The sequence below is a fragment of the Lynx canadensis genome, chromosome F1, assembly GCF_007474595.2.
Source record: "Lynx canadensis isolate LIC74 chromosome F1, mLynCan4.pri.v2, whole genome shotgun sequence".
Taxonomy (NCBI): domain Eukaryota; kingdom Metazoa; phylum Chordata; class Mammalia; order Carnivora; family Felidae; genus Lynx; species Lynx canadensis.
In genome coordinates, this window is record NC_044319.2 from 46713994 (window position 1) to 46729534 (window position 15541).

The window sequence follows — 15541 nt, forward strand, 5'->3', positions numbered from 1 at the left end:
ATCCAAATATATAAGGAATTTATACAACTCAACATCAAAAAACAAAACAGAATAAAAAACTATCTGATTAAAAAAATGGGCAAAGGACCTATGTTTTTAATTTTCCAAAGAAATAATACAGATAATCAACAGACAAATGAAAAGATGCTCAACATCATTAATCATCGGGGAAATGCAAATCAAATCACAATGAGATAACACTTCACACCTGTCCAAATAGTTAATATCAAAAAGACAAGAAATAACCTGAAATTAATATGACACTGTATGTTAAGTATACTAGAATTCATTTTTTGTGTTTAAAAAATACGTGAAATAAATGTTGGTGAGGATGTGGAGGGAAAAGGAACCTTCATGCACTGTTGTTGTGAATATAAATTGGTGCGGCCACTACAGAAAACAGTCTGGAGGTTCCTAAAACATTAAAAATAAAAATGCCATACAACCTGGTAATTCTACTTCTTTGTATTTATCTGCAGAATAAAAAAATAATTTGTAAAGATATATTCACATATATATGTATTCAAATATATACTTGTAAAGAAATATCGAGTCCACACTTAAGAAAAGGATTAGGCTCCACTTCCTGAAGGCAGTAGCAGCAAAAACTTTGTGCACATATTTTATAAGCACTTCGAAGTTAAGTTTCACTATTGTAATTAACTAATGAAGTAAGTCTCATTGAGTCTGCATCAAGTCATTTATTTTTATTATCATGAATTCTTACTGATGACACTATACAAATGATCATTTATGTCCTGCATTCTCATGAGAGGTATAACCACCAAGGACAATAAGTCTGACCTGTGTAGTGGGAATAAAAATATATACATATATAAATTTATATATTTATAAATACATATATTTATAAATTTATATATAAATAATATATATTTATATAATATATAGATTATATATTATATATAAATATAAAATATATTATATTTAACTCCATATTACTACTATACTCCATCTCTCACCAATACTCCTTCTCTACTATGTTTACTATATACTCTCTATCTATAACTCTATGTTCTATCTTATCACTCTAGCTACCTGGATCTATCTATACTGTTATCTCATAGTATACCTCATCTCTCACATCTCTCTCTCATCTCTTCTGTTTCTTCTTCTCCCTCTCTCGCCCTATCTCTCCATCTCCTCTCTCTGTTTATCTTCTCTTCTCCCCTCTCTCCTCTCTCTCCCTCTCCTCTCTCTTTTCTCTCTCTTTCCCTCTCTCTTCTCCTCCTCCTCTTCTCTCTCTCCCTTTCTCCCTCCCTTTCTCCCTTTCTTTCTCTCCCTTCCCCCTCTCTTTCTCTCCCTGCTCTCCCTCTCTATTTTTTAATTTATAAAGCACAGACATACATAAAATACATAAACAAATATACAGTATATATGTGGTATTAAAATTTCATGGGAGAGTGATTAGGAAAATAACATCTAAAAAAGCTCCTTAGGGGGACAATAAGAGAAAAAAGAAAGATTGAGAAGAACTGGTTTCTCTTATTTCAATTTTAGCAAGACAGTCAGAATCAAGATTTAATTGTTGTCAATACTGATATCTTTTTCTATATATGTCACATAGTTGCTCAATAGTTGTTAAATATATGAGTATATGCATAAATACTTTAAGACTCAATTATCTGATTATCTGGTGAGTTCAACCAATACCTCTTTCACACATTCACAGATAAATATTATATCAGTGCACACAGACAGACAGATACACGTAATTACAATGGTATTTAGATCATAAATTGGATATGCTGTTTCCATATGCATTATCACAATAGACCATCAGAGTCAGTTTGGAGAAACAGAAAAGGCAGAGTAAGCGCACTTCTGAGTTACTATTATCTCTACTGCTTTTATTATTAAGTGAAAATCAATAAACATTATATTAAATCATAATCCTAGTATTTCAGTACAAGGTTTAGGCTTAATGAAAAATATCTGTGAGTCCATCCCTGCACAGATCCTGCATTAGCAGATGCTCCTGGCAAAGAAATAAAATAGAGAAAAGGGAGAAACACAAGTTTTAAATTAATCTTAATATTTACACTCTTTCAATGAGTTTAGAAAAATAACAAAAATACATATATAAATAATTTGCTTTATATAAGCTTGGCATTAAAATCCCTAGTTTTGTTCTAATTGTCAAGGGTTCTTCCTCAATAAATATTATACAAACATAATAACTACTGTGGAGCACCCAGGTGGCTCAGTTGGTTAAGCTTCCAACTCTTGATTTCGGTTCAGGTCATAATCCCACAGTTGTGGGATCAAGCCCCATGTTGGGCTCTGTGCTGACAGCATGGAGCCTGCTTGGGATTCTCTCTCTCTCTCTCTCTCTCTCTCTCTCTCTCTCTACCCCCCCCCACCTCTCTCCCTCAAAATAAACAAACATTTAAAAAGTAATTAACAATTGTACCTGTATCTATTTATTTTTGAACTGTCTCTTCAGATTTGTATTTTCAGAATAGAATTTTTAACTTTCCAAATAAAACAATGCTGCATAGTGATATAAAGTTCCACTGTGGAGTTAAACAAGGCAAGGTTTCTTAGAACTACCTTTTTCCCTTCCCAGATGTCTGATTTTTATTCACAGACAATACTATTGAGTATCTACTATGGGAAAGGTACTGTTTTAAGAGAAACAATACAACATGAAATAAGATACTGTTCCTACTCTCATGGAGTCTGTGTTTCAATATGCCAAATTATCTAGTATTTTTTTACTTTTCCACCTCTCTATGAAGTGGGGTAAGTAAGTATTGCACTCTAGCATAATATTGTTGCTTGAATTAAATATGATAATTTATATACTGAGCTTAACATATACTTCAGCAGATAGTGTTTACCCAATAAGTTAATTGATATCTCTGATATCTCAATAAATTAATTGGTAGGACACATGTCATTCATTAATTACCACAGAGGATTTTCTAGAATTTTGACTCTTTATTACCAGCATTATTTTGACCCTTTATTATATCATCATTGTTTCCTTTATAATCTTGAGATGAATTTCACTTTCCTATTTTGATTCATAGATTATTAATGGTAAGCCTGTTAGAAGAAACAACTTTCTTCTCCTTATCTATTACTAACTTCTTTCCTTGAAGCACAAAGTTTAAAACCGACAACAGAAATGTTTGTTAAGCCAGATAATTAAATAATAAATTAATTAATTAAATGTTGAATAAAATTGCAGACAATTGTCACCTTATTACCAGGTTTAGAGCTAGCTCTCTAGCCAACAAAATATTCTTCCTCAAACTCCATTTTGGGGCACTATTTCAGGCACAGATCTAAAGTAGTCTAGAAGGCAGATAGAGTTGTCAGTTAAGAATGTGGCCTCTGGGTATTTACACAAAAATAGAAAAATACAGATTTGAAGGGGTGCAGGCATCCCAATATTTATAGCAGCATTATCGACAAAAGCCAAACTATGGAAGGAGCCCAAGTGTCCATCAACTGATGAGTGATAAAGAAGATGTGATGTATATACACAATGGAATATTACTCAGCCATCAAAAGAACAAAATCTTGTCATTTGCAACCATGTGGATGGAGCTAGAGAGTATTATGCTAAGTGAAATAAGTCAGAGAAAGATAAATACCGTATGATTTCACTCATTTGTGGAAAATAAGAAAAAAAAACAGACAAATATATGGGAATTGGAAAAAGAGAGAGAGGGAAACAAACCATAAAAGACTCTTTAATATAAAGAACAAATTGAGGGTTGCTGGACAGAGGTGGGAGGGGGATGGGCTAAATAGGTCATGAACGTTAAGGAGGGCACTTGTTATGATGAGCACTGGATATTATCTGCAAATGATGAATCACTAAATTCTACTCCTGAAATGGATATTGTACTACATGTTAACTAACTAGAATTTAAATAAAAATTTGGAAAAAAAGAAAAGGAATGTGGCCTCTGGGTCAGGCTGGGTAGACTGAAATACCAACAGAAATCAGAAGCCATGTGACCTTGGTAAAAGCCCTTACCCATTCTAGTATTTATTTCTCTCATCAGATAAGGGAGATAACAATATACTCCACAGAGTTGTTGTGAAGGTTAAATGAAAGATTCATATCAGCTCATAAAGAACAAGCAAAGTAAACCTCAGAGAGAATTATGAATATTGGTAGCAGATACTGAATACCAAAATGTGTACATTAAACAAGTGACTTTGTTATGTAAGGTAAATGAGTCAGGTAGTATGTCTGACAACATATAACAGAAAATCTAGTGACCTAGCCAATGCTTTTTTTATTCTATATAACATGAAATCCACAGGTAGGTAATACAGGAGGCTCCATAATGACATAAAAAATACAATCTTTTTTTCTTTTTCCTTCCCTCTTCTCTTCTCTTCTCTTCTCTTCTCTTCTCTTCTCTTCTCTTCTCCTCTCCTCTCCTCTCCTCTCCTCTCCTCTCCTCTCCTCTCCTCTCCTCTCCTCTCCTCTCTTCTCCTCTCTACTCTACTCTACTCTACTCTACTCTACTCTACTCTTAAAATATTTCTACCTAGCCATCCTTAGCTCAAAGCTCCTATGCCCAAAGTACTGTAGGGCCCAATATGGCCTCTGAAGCAATAAGCCTTAACTTCTAGAAAGTATGTAATAAAAAAAGGGAAAATAGAAAATCTTGCAGTTGAGTTAGAACCTTTTAAAAAGCTTTCCCAGAAGCCCTACAGACTAGCATACTTTTTATATACACCTCTATAGCAATCTTTACCTGATAAAAAAGCATGGGTATTGCCACCCTCAATAAAAATCAAGTTTCACTTGTTTAAGAGGAAAATAGATATTGCAAAGTCAAGTAGCAGTTCTCTCCTATACAAGGTTTTCTCAGAAAAGGGGATTTAAAGTTTAGCTTAAATAGGCAGTTGACTCAGATAAAACAAAAAATTCACATAAGGAAACCCATTTTAAAGTTTAGACTTGCAGACATAGCACATTACACAACTCAAGTCTTAAATATTATTTTAGAAGTAGTTCCACTTCTACTATAAGCTTTGCCAATCATTTATGTAACCACTCATTATGTAGCATGATTCAAGGTCTCTAACTCACACAGGGAGTCAATTTTCATGCCACACAACTGTAACAGTAGGACAACTGTTGCTTAAGTGGTAAAATCAGGTAGCCAATTCCTATTTACATTACAGCAAAATGAAGCAAAAAGACCTAAGACATGCTACAAACTCTCCAGCAAGTTGGCATTTATATATTCAAAACTTTAAAACTGTCATCACTTTATGTTATCCTAATAATAAGGAAAAAGATACGGAAAGGTTGGGAAACCACATTTCTCAACCTTTCTGTCTAAAATGACATGGCTCCTTTTTTGAGGCAAACATCAAGTTACCGCTATGATTACCATGGCAACTACATTAAAAATAAAAAGAAAATGTGGAATGTTTTCAAGTGATAAATACATTTAACATGCTTATTGAAGACTCAAATATATCTTGAAGCTTAATACTGCAAGATATGTGTTATGGGATAATCAGTTGTAAACACTAAATGTTCTCATCTTAAAAGAAATAGTTTCAGTACAAGTTTTGAAAAGTGTTCTTATAATAGGAAAAAAAAGAGTTCAAATATGCTAATAGTTGGATATATTTTACTAGAAATGAACAGAAAGGATTATGTCCAAGATGTGAAAATAATCATATAAACTGCAAGTTGTGTAAACATACCCTAATAATCAGTAGGGCATACCCAAAACTAGACTACCTCTTTTCTACTTACATGTATTTGTTTCTAGGGGATAATTCTGAATGTATTTGCTCTAGACAAGTCTGACCCCACGGTTTCAATAACAAACACCACTTTTGATGCCTCCAATTCCAGTTTTCCCATCTTGCTTCCTGGTACTATTAATTCCTCCAAATAGGGAGACCCTCATGTGAGCCAACACTAGATGTTCTTCGAAATAAGAGAATATTCTAAATGATCTTCCTGCTTCTGTTCTTCCCCTCTCAATTAGCTGCAAAGTAGCTTGAGTAATCCATATAACTTTAAATCATGCCATTCTTTCTCTCATGGTTTCCTGCTGCACTTAGAATACAATCCAAATTTCTTATTTTGATCTGCAAAATTCTATGTGATCTAGCACTCATCTAGCTTATGGACTTTAGTAACCCTTACTCTTGCCACCTTGATCTGGCAAACTCAGTTTTTTTCTTCCTTTGAGCACCTGAGTGAGTTCCACACATAGACCTTTGCACTGTGGTTCACTCTGACTTGAAAGTTTTCCTCTCTTTCAACTGCTTCTTTTATTATTATTTTTTAATGCTTATTTAATTTTGAGTGAGAGAAGAGACAGACAAAGGGCGAGCTAGGGAGGTGCAGAGAGAAAGGGAGACACAATCCGAAGCAGGTCCCAGGCTCTGGTCGTCGGAACAGAGCCCAAAACAGGGCTCAAACTCCGGAACTGCGAGATCATGAACTGAGTCAAAGTCTGACACATAACAGACTGAGCACCCATGCACACCTTCAACTGCTCCTTTAATGTTTACTTTTCAGTTCAAATTCCTTAGAAGACTTTTCTGTCCTGCCTATAAAAGAACAACTAAACTGTCATTTGGTCCACATTCCTTCTCTGGCTTACGTTCATAATAATCCTTGTTACTGTGTGTAATGATTCTATTTTTTAAATTTTTAATTAATTTGCTTAGTGATATTTGTCTATGCTTCTCTGAATGTAAGGTCTTTGAAAACAGAGACCATATCTGCCTTTTTACTACTGTTTTTCCAATGCTTAATCAGTATCTGGCATTCAATAAGAACTCTATGTATTTTAATTAGATAGCCTTATAAAAAATTTTACAAAAATAAGTATAATTTAAAGAATCCTCCATGAATAAAAAATGTGATTAATACTAATTATAAAGTCATCCAAAAATTCATATCCATTTCAGAAATGTATATTACCTAAAATATGCATTAAAAATGTATATGTCTTTAGGAGGTAGAAATCATATCATTGCTTTTCTTTAACAAATTATTAATAGCAAGTTATGAGTCACCAAACTAAGAGAGAACAATATCGAGACAATGGAACATATTTTTAAAGTCATTTTTAAAGAATAATGTTGAAAAAGAGGAGAAGGAATTTAAAATTTCTTATATGTCTGCTCTAGTGAGCCCTCAAAAAAAATTAGAGCACTGTGTGTCGGAAGAAGAGTGCTTTAACATAACATAAATTGATGACGGAGAAGAAAAGAAAAACAGTAAAAAAAAAAAAAAGACTCTATAATTTCCTGAAGGCATCATTACTTTCAAACAAATGATTATTTTACTTTAGCCTATCTTCTCTCAATGAAACCCAAAAGTCAATACCAAAACAAAAATAACAAGATATCCTAGCAATTTCAGTAGAATTAGTTTTAGAAAGTACAAATATTTACTGAAAGCACACTAGATTGCAAAAATAGGGTCTATTAATGACATGAACTCATAAACCCTTCTTCTCCCTCAGGAGAATCTCCCTCAGGATCAGATTTCTATGCACCATTTTCTTTTTTTTAGTCTATTTTTCCTTTTCCCTTATTCGTCATATTTTTCTTTACTTTCCATAACCATTCTTAAATCAAAGCCTGGGTCAGCTTCTAAGCTTTCCTTGACTTATCTGACAATTAATTTCCTTATGTATAGAAGGGAAATAATGATATCTATTCATATATTTTTCATATATGTCTTAAATTAGGGTTTCTTAAACTTTTTGGTCTTAGGATTCTTTACACAGTAATTTAAATTACATAATTTAAACATTACTAAGCCCTCCCCACTCAGAGATTTTGTTTATGTGGATGTATCTACTAATATTTGCCATATTAGAAATTTGAACTGAGAGTATTTAAAAATTATATATGTATTAATTTACTTAAAACAACAATAATACACATGCTACATTTTAATATAAAATGTTTATGAAAAATAACTGTATTTTCCAAAGCAAACAAAAAAATGAGAAGATTGGCATTGAACTACATTTTTGCAAGTTTCCTTAATGTCGAGCTTGCCACAAGAGAGCTGAATTCCTGTATTGCTTCTGCATTTAACATGTTGCAACAGTTTTTAAATTCTTACCTTATAGTATTTTAAGTCATTTCAGATAATCTTAGATAATCTTAGATATATTTCTTTGATACTACACCAAAACTCATTAAGTGATAGTTTCTTAAAGAAGAGAAATAATAAATTGGACTTCATCAAAATTGAAAATTCTCTCCCTCAAAATACACCATTAAGAAGATAAAAAGCCAACAAGACACAGAGTAAGAGAAAATATTTGAAAATTACACATCTGATGAAGACTTAGAATACATTAAGAGCTCTCAAAATTCAATAAGAAAGTGAACTGCTGAATAAAAAATAGACAAATGATTTAGGCAGCTACTTCCCAAAGAAGATATAAAGATGGCAAACTTGCAGGAATATAGAAAATACAAACTAAATCACAATGAAGCAGATCATTCATTGTCAGGGGATAGGTAGTGAAAGAGGTGGCCTGAAAAGGCAGAAAGGAGAGATTGCTCTGGAGCATGGGAAACGTATGGGGCCGATAGATTTGCTCATTATCCTGATTGTAGTGATGGTTTCACAGATAAAACATACCAAACTGCATGCCCTAAATAGGTGCAGTTGATGGTATGCCAACTAAATCTCAGTGGACAGATTAAAGAGACATATTCAAGTGTCCAAATTTAATAAAATTCAATAATGTTCATTTTCATTAAAGACGTTCTTTGGTGAAACTTGATTTTTTTTTTTTTTTTTTGATCCAGTACATGGCAGTGAAGAACAGTGACTACTAATAATGTTTTGGTGTCACTGCCTTGATTTGTGCTATGGCACCAGCAGTTTTACATGCCACTGCTTTGGCAACATCAGAGTAAGTGTTAACAGAGTTTTGCTAGAATAAATCAGGAGATTTTTAAAAAACATACCTAACATTTGATTATGTCAGAAATTTACCGTTACTGCGCGCGCGCGCGCACACACACACACACACACACACACACACACACACACACACCATCAGCAATAACAAGGAACAGAACTGAATAATTAGGAAGGAAGGAGGAAAAAGAGCAAGCCTAGTCACACTTGTAAATCCACCCACTGATCAGATACTAACTTACTTTTTGCAGTTAAACCTGTAATTTAACAAGTTACTGTATTACTGAAGACTAGCTGTGCCATCATTTGCTTTATGATTTTTCATTTGGCAAGCATTAAGTTATAGCAACTATACAATGCATTAGTGGTGTCACAGCCATGATGTATTCTCTCCAGTCAATGAAATATGACAACTTACTCTGTAAGATACTTCTCTGACTTCTTCATTTCCAATTTGAAAAGATATGCAAACAATTGTTGACAATTAAGAAATTACCATACCTATATTTATAATTTCTATTTTTTTAAATTCTGAATGATTAGAATCAACATGGAATGGAAATTTAAGTGGTGACATATACTATTCATCTATATTTTGTTGCATGAGATACAAGTTGGTAAATTAAAAAATATATATGAAGCCCAAAAAAGCTATACTTCTCATAATTTTGTTTTCCATTGGCAATTTTGCACCAGTTCTCCCTTCCATGAGTCAGAGAATTCTTTAAAATGTCAGTTTCACTTTTTTTCCAGTATTTTTAGATGTAGGTAGTACAGCTTTATATTAAAAAGATGAGTTTTCTCATCTTAAGCTAGTGATCCATCCTTAAATATAAGAAAAGTGTTTTATAAATAAATTCTATTTTATTAAATTATTACTAAATTGTAAAGAAATGAGTTTTACATAAAGGTTTTGAAATTTTTAAAGAAAAGTATTAAATTTTTTGTGAGACAGGAAAAGTTTTGGAATTTCAAAATAATCTATTGGATGATAATGATGTTGCAGGAATTACAGCAGATATAACCAGACATATGATTGATAGTACAAAACATTCAGAGAGTATTAATTATTCTTTGAACAAAACACAACATTTATAACAATTAGTATGGTCACAAATTAGGAAGGAATCTGCCTTCTTAAAAGAATGACTGTCGGGGCGCCTGGGTGGCGCAGTCGGTTAAGCATCCGACTTCAGCCAGGTCACGATCTCGCGGTCCGTGAGTTCGAGCCCCGCGTCGGGCTCTGGGCTGATGGCTCAGAGCCTGGAGCCTGTTTCCGATTCTGTGTCTCCCTCTCTCTCTGCCCCTCCCCCGTTCATGCTCTGTCTCTCTCTGTCCCAAAAAATAAATAAACGTTGAAAAAAAAATTAAAAAAAAAGAATGACTGTCAAAATTATGAAATTCTAGGCAATTATGAACATAATTAATAACAATAATTAATAATGGCTAGGATTTGAGTTTTAAAAGCATCTTTTCAGCAATTATATACATTCAGCCAATGTGTACAAATATTTCAGTTATAGAAAATTTCATTTTAAAGATCAGATGTAGTGCTTTGAATCCTGAGCTGGGATAGTTGAAGGGCAGGTAAAATAAAGATTGCTGATTATTGACTATTGACTGGAATGTCTGTAAATGGCCTACTTAGCATGGCACATCAGGGTTCCAAGAGGAAGTAATTCTAGAGAAAGTGCTCCAGCAAATACTGTGAAAGCTGCAGAGTAAAGCTGTATTCAGCTGCCATACTGTTTTTTTGGAACACTCCAATAAACAATACTAGCTGATTCTGTTTCAGCCATCCCAGCAGGAGCCAGATGTGTCAGGGGGGAAAAAAAGCCATCCTAGAATTGAATACTTGAGTCCCAAGTATTTCAACCCCATCTATACAACCTACCCTTAGCCCACCCTTAGCTGAGGCCCCAGAAAATGTGTAAATAAGAAAAACTGTCCCCACTTTCCCTTTCTGAATCTGACTCTCAGAATACTTAAGAATAATAAAATGCTATAGATCATTTGATTTTGGGGTGGCTTGTTACACAGAAACACCAGAAAATAGCCAAATTGAGTGATACCAACCAAAGTAATGTTATATTCTCCATCACAGAAGAATATATACAACTTAGAATTGCATGCACTCCCCATTATTTGCAAATCAAATATTTGCCTGTTTAAAATACAATCACCATGTGTTGTGCCTTAACTCTGTATAATAACATTGGTTTAAAATATTAAAATTAGGGGTGCTTGGGTGGCTCAGTTGGTTAAGCAGCCAACTTTGGATCAGGTCATGATCTCACGGTTCATGAACTGGAGCCCTGCATCAGGCTTTCTGATGTCAGTAGAAAGCCTGCTTCAGATCCTCTGTCCCTCTCTCTCTCTTCCCCTCCCCACCACCCCACCCCCTGCCCCCGCTCATTTTCTCCCCCTCCCTCCCTCTCTCTCCCTCTCTCTCTCTCCTGCTTCCTCTCAAAATAAATAACTAAACTTAAAAAATAAAAAAATAAATAAAAATAAAATATTAAAATAATCCTACAGCCAACAATTTTTCAAAAGTGATCGGCTTATATAGTCATATAAAATTATTCTATTTCACAGTTTATTTTCCCTTTATATTGATCTTCAAAAACTCCCAGATAGTTTTTTGATTTAAAGTAAACTTAAGTATTTAATTTCTTTACAAAATCTATTTTTTCCTTCTATACAATATCAATTTGAGAGAAAATTTCTGTTATATTTCGATGTTACTTTGTATTTTCTTAAGAAAAATATTTTAAGTAAACTACTTGGCTAAATTATAACATTATTAAAATGCATAAATATACCTGATTTAATAAATCAGTTACTTTATACACATACTTAGTAAGTTCAATTAAAATTAGGGTCATTTCTCTATTGAGTAATCAAATATTTTCATAATTTCAAAAACTGAAAACAAGGGAATAGGATCTATGTGATAATTGTTTGATAATAGTTTATAAATAATATCATTCTGTTCAAATTTAAAGTATATCTTTTTAAAATTGTTTTAATGTTTATTTATTTTTGAAAGAGACAGAGACAGAGTGTGGGAGGGAGAGGGGCAGAGAGAGAGGGGGGAGACACCGAATCTAAAGCAGGCTCCAGGCTCTGAGCTGTCAGCACAGAGCCCCATGCAGGGCTCAAACCCATGAATGCAAGATCATGACCTGAGCTGAAGTCAGACACTTAAGCAACTGAGCCACTCAGGTGCCCCTAATTTAAAATATATTTAAAAAAGGAATATTAAAAGTACCATAGTTCTTTCGGACAATTTCAATTTAACGATCATTGCTTATGAAGAAGAAAAATACTTTTCAAAGTCTATCCTTACAAACATAAATCTATAAAAGTTTCCAAAATCAATTGCTATCTAGGGTGAAATGAAAATCCAAACTAATTTTCCTTCTCATTCTTCTAAATTTTGACAGCCTTGGACATGTGGTTGCTTCAGTCTACAGCTGATATTGGCAAATTAGAACGAAAAGATCTGGATTTGGCAATTCAATGTAGCCTTTCTTTAAAAAGTAAAAATCCATATACATAAAAAAAAAGTCTCACAAGTCCCCCTAAGGCTTTTTTGAAGCAATAATATTCTGGGAAATGAATATATGTTCAAAGCACATACTAGAGAATATTATAAAGTACTTAAATAATGTTAAAGATCTCAACAATGCTTTACTAACTAAAACCAAAGCTAAGTTCTGGCACTCTTAAAAAAATACTTCTAAGAATATAAAAGTTGAAATCTGCATCTAAAAAATTACTTAGAAACTAAATATTTAAATATCGGGTACTTATTTTTATTGAAATTCCCATTAAAGAAACATGCCCAGTGAATAAATAAAGGAAGATGGTTCCCTAGAGCTGTGTTGATATCATTTTTCTGCATATAAATTACTTCCTGGTGAGAGACTCTAGCTCCACATCAAAGAGCATGGAGGCCAGTAACTCAGAACTGTGGAGGTCAGCAACTAGGTCACTCTTCCAGATGGCAGTCAGATTGCTCTAGTTCTAACTTGGAGTTATTCTACTTTTACTCTGAGTTATATGCTTTCTTTATTAAAAGTAAGATCAAGTAAAAAAAAAAAGTAATAATTATCTGTTAAAAAGATAAAAACAAAATGGCAGAAAGCCTAAGCTGAAGTCTAAACACACAAATGAATTGTGTGTTTTTAATATACTGCATCATTTTTCTGACTCTTATTTCCTCAGTCTCAACCATTCACTCTTATCAACCTATCCCTGTAATATTTTGCAAAATTACTTCCTTATTTTACATGTTTTAAAGTTTTTCTTTTCAGTAGAGTTTCTCCTATAGTCAGGAATACTGTGTAATTAACTGAGAAAAATTATATGTCACCCTCAGCAGGCTCATGACCCACTAGAAGAACATTTGATCAAATTTAAGTCCATAGCCAGAATACGGTAAAGGCCACAGGAATACCCCTAAAGAAAGGGAAACAGAGAAGAAAAATACAATTGCAAGGCAAACTAGAATAGAATATGTATAAAGTGAAAATAAGATAAAATTGGAGCACAACTGTAGAAACAAGCAAGTAAATACCTATTGCTTTATTATTTTTTTAAATGTTCATTTATTTATTTAGAAAAAAGAGAGAGCATGCAAGCAAGAGAAGACTGGAGAGAGAGGGAGAGAGAAAGAATCCCAAGCAAGTTCCACATTCAGTGTGGAGCCCAATGCGGGGCTTGATCCTACAACTTTGGGATCATGACCTGAGCTGAAATTAAGAGTCGAACTCAACCCACTAGCCACCCACGCACCCACCCCTGCTGCTTCATTATTTACTCCTATTATTGTATCTTATCACAATGGATACTTTATTGAAGCATAATTTATACTCAACAAAATGCTTCAATTTTATTTGTAAATGTCTGGGTTCTGAAAAATACATACACCTGCAATACCCAATTAAAATAAAGATTTCCATCATGCCAGAAAGCTCCCCCAACTAACTTTCATCATGTTGTATTTCAATTTCAAAGTCTCTTTTCCTAATGTAGACAAAAAGCTCTTTGAATGAATGAAATGTACCTTGTTGATGACTGTTCCCAAGAACAAAGCATAGTATGTACATCAAAGTAAATGATAAATGCCTATCTGCAGGATTAATGACTAGTACAAGCAAGACTAAACAAAAAATAGATGATGTGGAAGGTGACAGAATGGTGGCTTTTATAGAAAAAATATAAATTGAGATTCAACATATTATATATAAATATATGCCTTTTGCATACCACAAAAGCCATCATTAATTTTTTTGTAATGTGTGGTTATAATTGAACTTTCCTTGTAACAGCCTCTCTAGAATATTTATTTATATCCTGGAATCAATGCTTTAATTAGGGTTTTATATCAATCAAGTATAGCGCTAGTTGCAAGTGACAGAGAAAAAATATTCCTAAGTATGTATAAGAGGAGGATAATCATTAGTAAATATATGTAGACAAAAAAAAAAAAAGTAACAGAATTTACCAGAACTAATGACTCAAAAGTTAATAGGATTTTCTTTTCTTTCTTTCTTTTTTTAATCTTTTTATTTTCTCCTTTTTTATGTTGTCATCTTCACTCAGGGTGAAAGAGGATGGCTATTTAAGTTTCAGGGATTATATTCTAATGTCTATACTATTAAAAAAATGATTTCTTTATCCTGAGTCAGTTAAAAAATACATTCATATCATGAGCTAGTATAATAGATTTAAGGAAAAAATCATAATTATGCCATGGGTTTTTTACTAAGAAATCAGGGCAGAAAGAGAAGATTCTTTCAAGCTTACTTCTTCAAAACCATACTCTCCTAAATTAAATTAGGGTTAGTATAAGATTAAATTGTTCAGAAATCTTCCTTTCTAATTACAATATAACTTACTTGAGGAAAGAGCTCATCCACAGTAATCATTATAACTTAAAGATGACATTGCCTCTTCTTTAGAGAAGAAAGCACTTTCTCCCCGAAGGGAACGGAAAAAGGATATCAGGACAGGAGGATGGAAGGTGAATGTTCTATAAAGAGAACCTCTGGAAATTCAAGTGGAACCAAGAAATATAAATAATACAGTAATAAGGCAGAAAAAAATTCATACCAGACTCAGATTTAGGAAAAATAACTTTTTTTTTATTTTTTTAACGTTTATTTATTTTTGAGACAGAGAGAGACAGAGCATGAACGGGGGAGGGGCAGAGAGAGAGGGAGACACAGAATCCGAAGCAGGCTCCAGTCTCTGAGCCATCAGCCCAGAGCCCGACGCGGGGCTGGAACTCACAGACTGCAAGATGGAGACCTGAGTCGAAGTCGGACGTTTAACCAGCTGAGCCACCCAGGCGCCCCAGATGATCACGTAGGTAACCAGATGATCCAATGTACACTGAAAAATGCACACAGCAAACCCAGGCATGGTACCCAAAATTTTAAGTAACTGTGGCATTTGGGGCTTGGGTGAGTCACAGGGTTAGGGTTTTAACCCATAGTTTTAAAAATACAGGACCTATCAACAAACTGAAAGGTGTCAGAGTAATGACACCCAACGAACCTTTCTGTATGTATTACATATATATGCATATACATATGTATATATGTCCTCTGT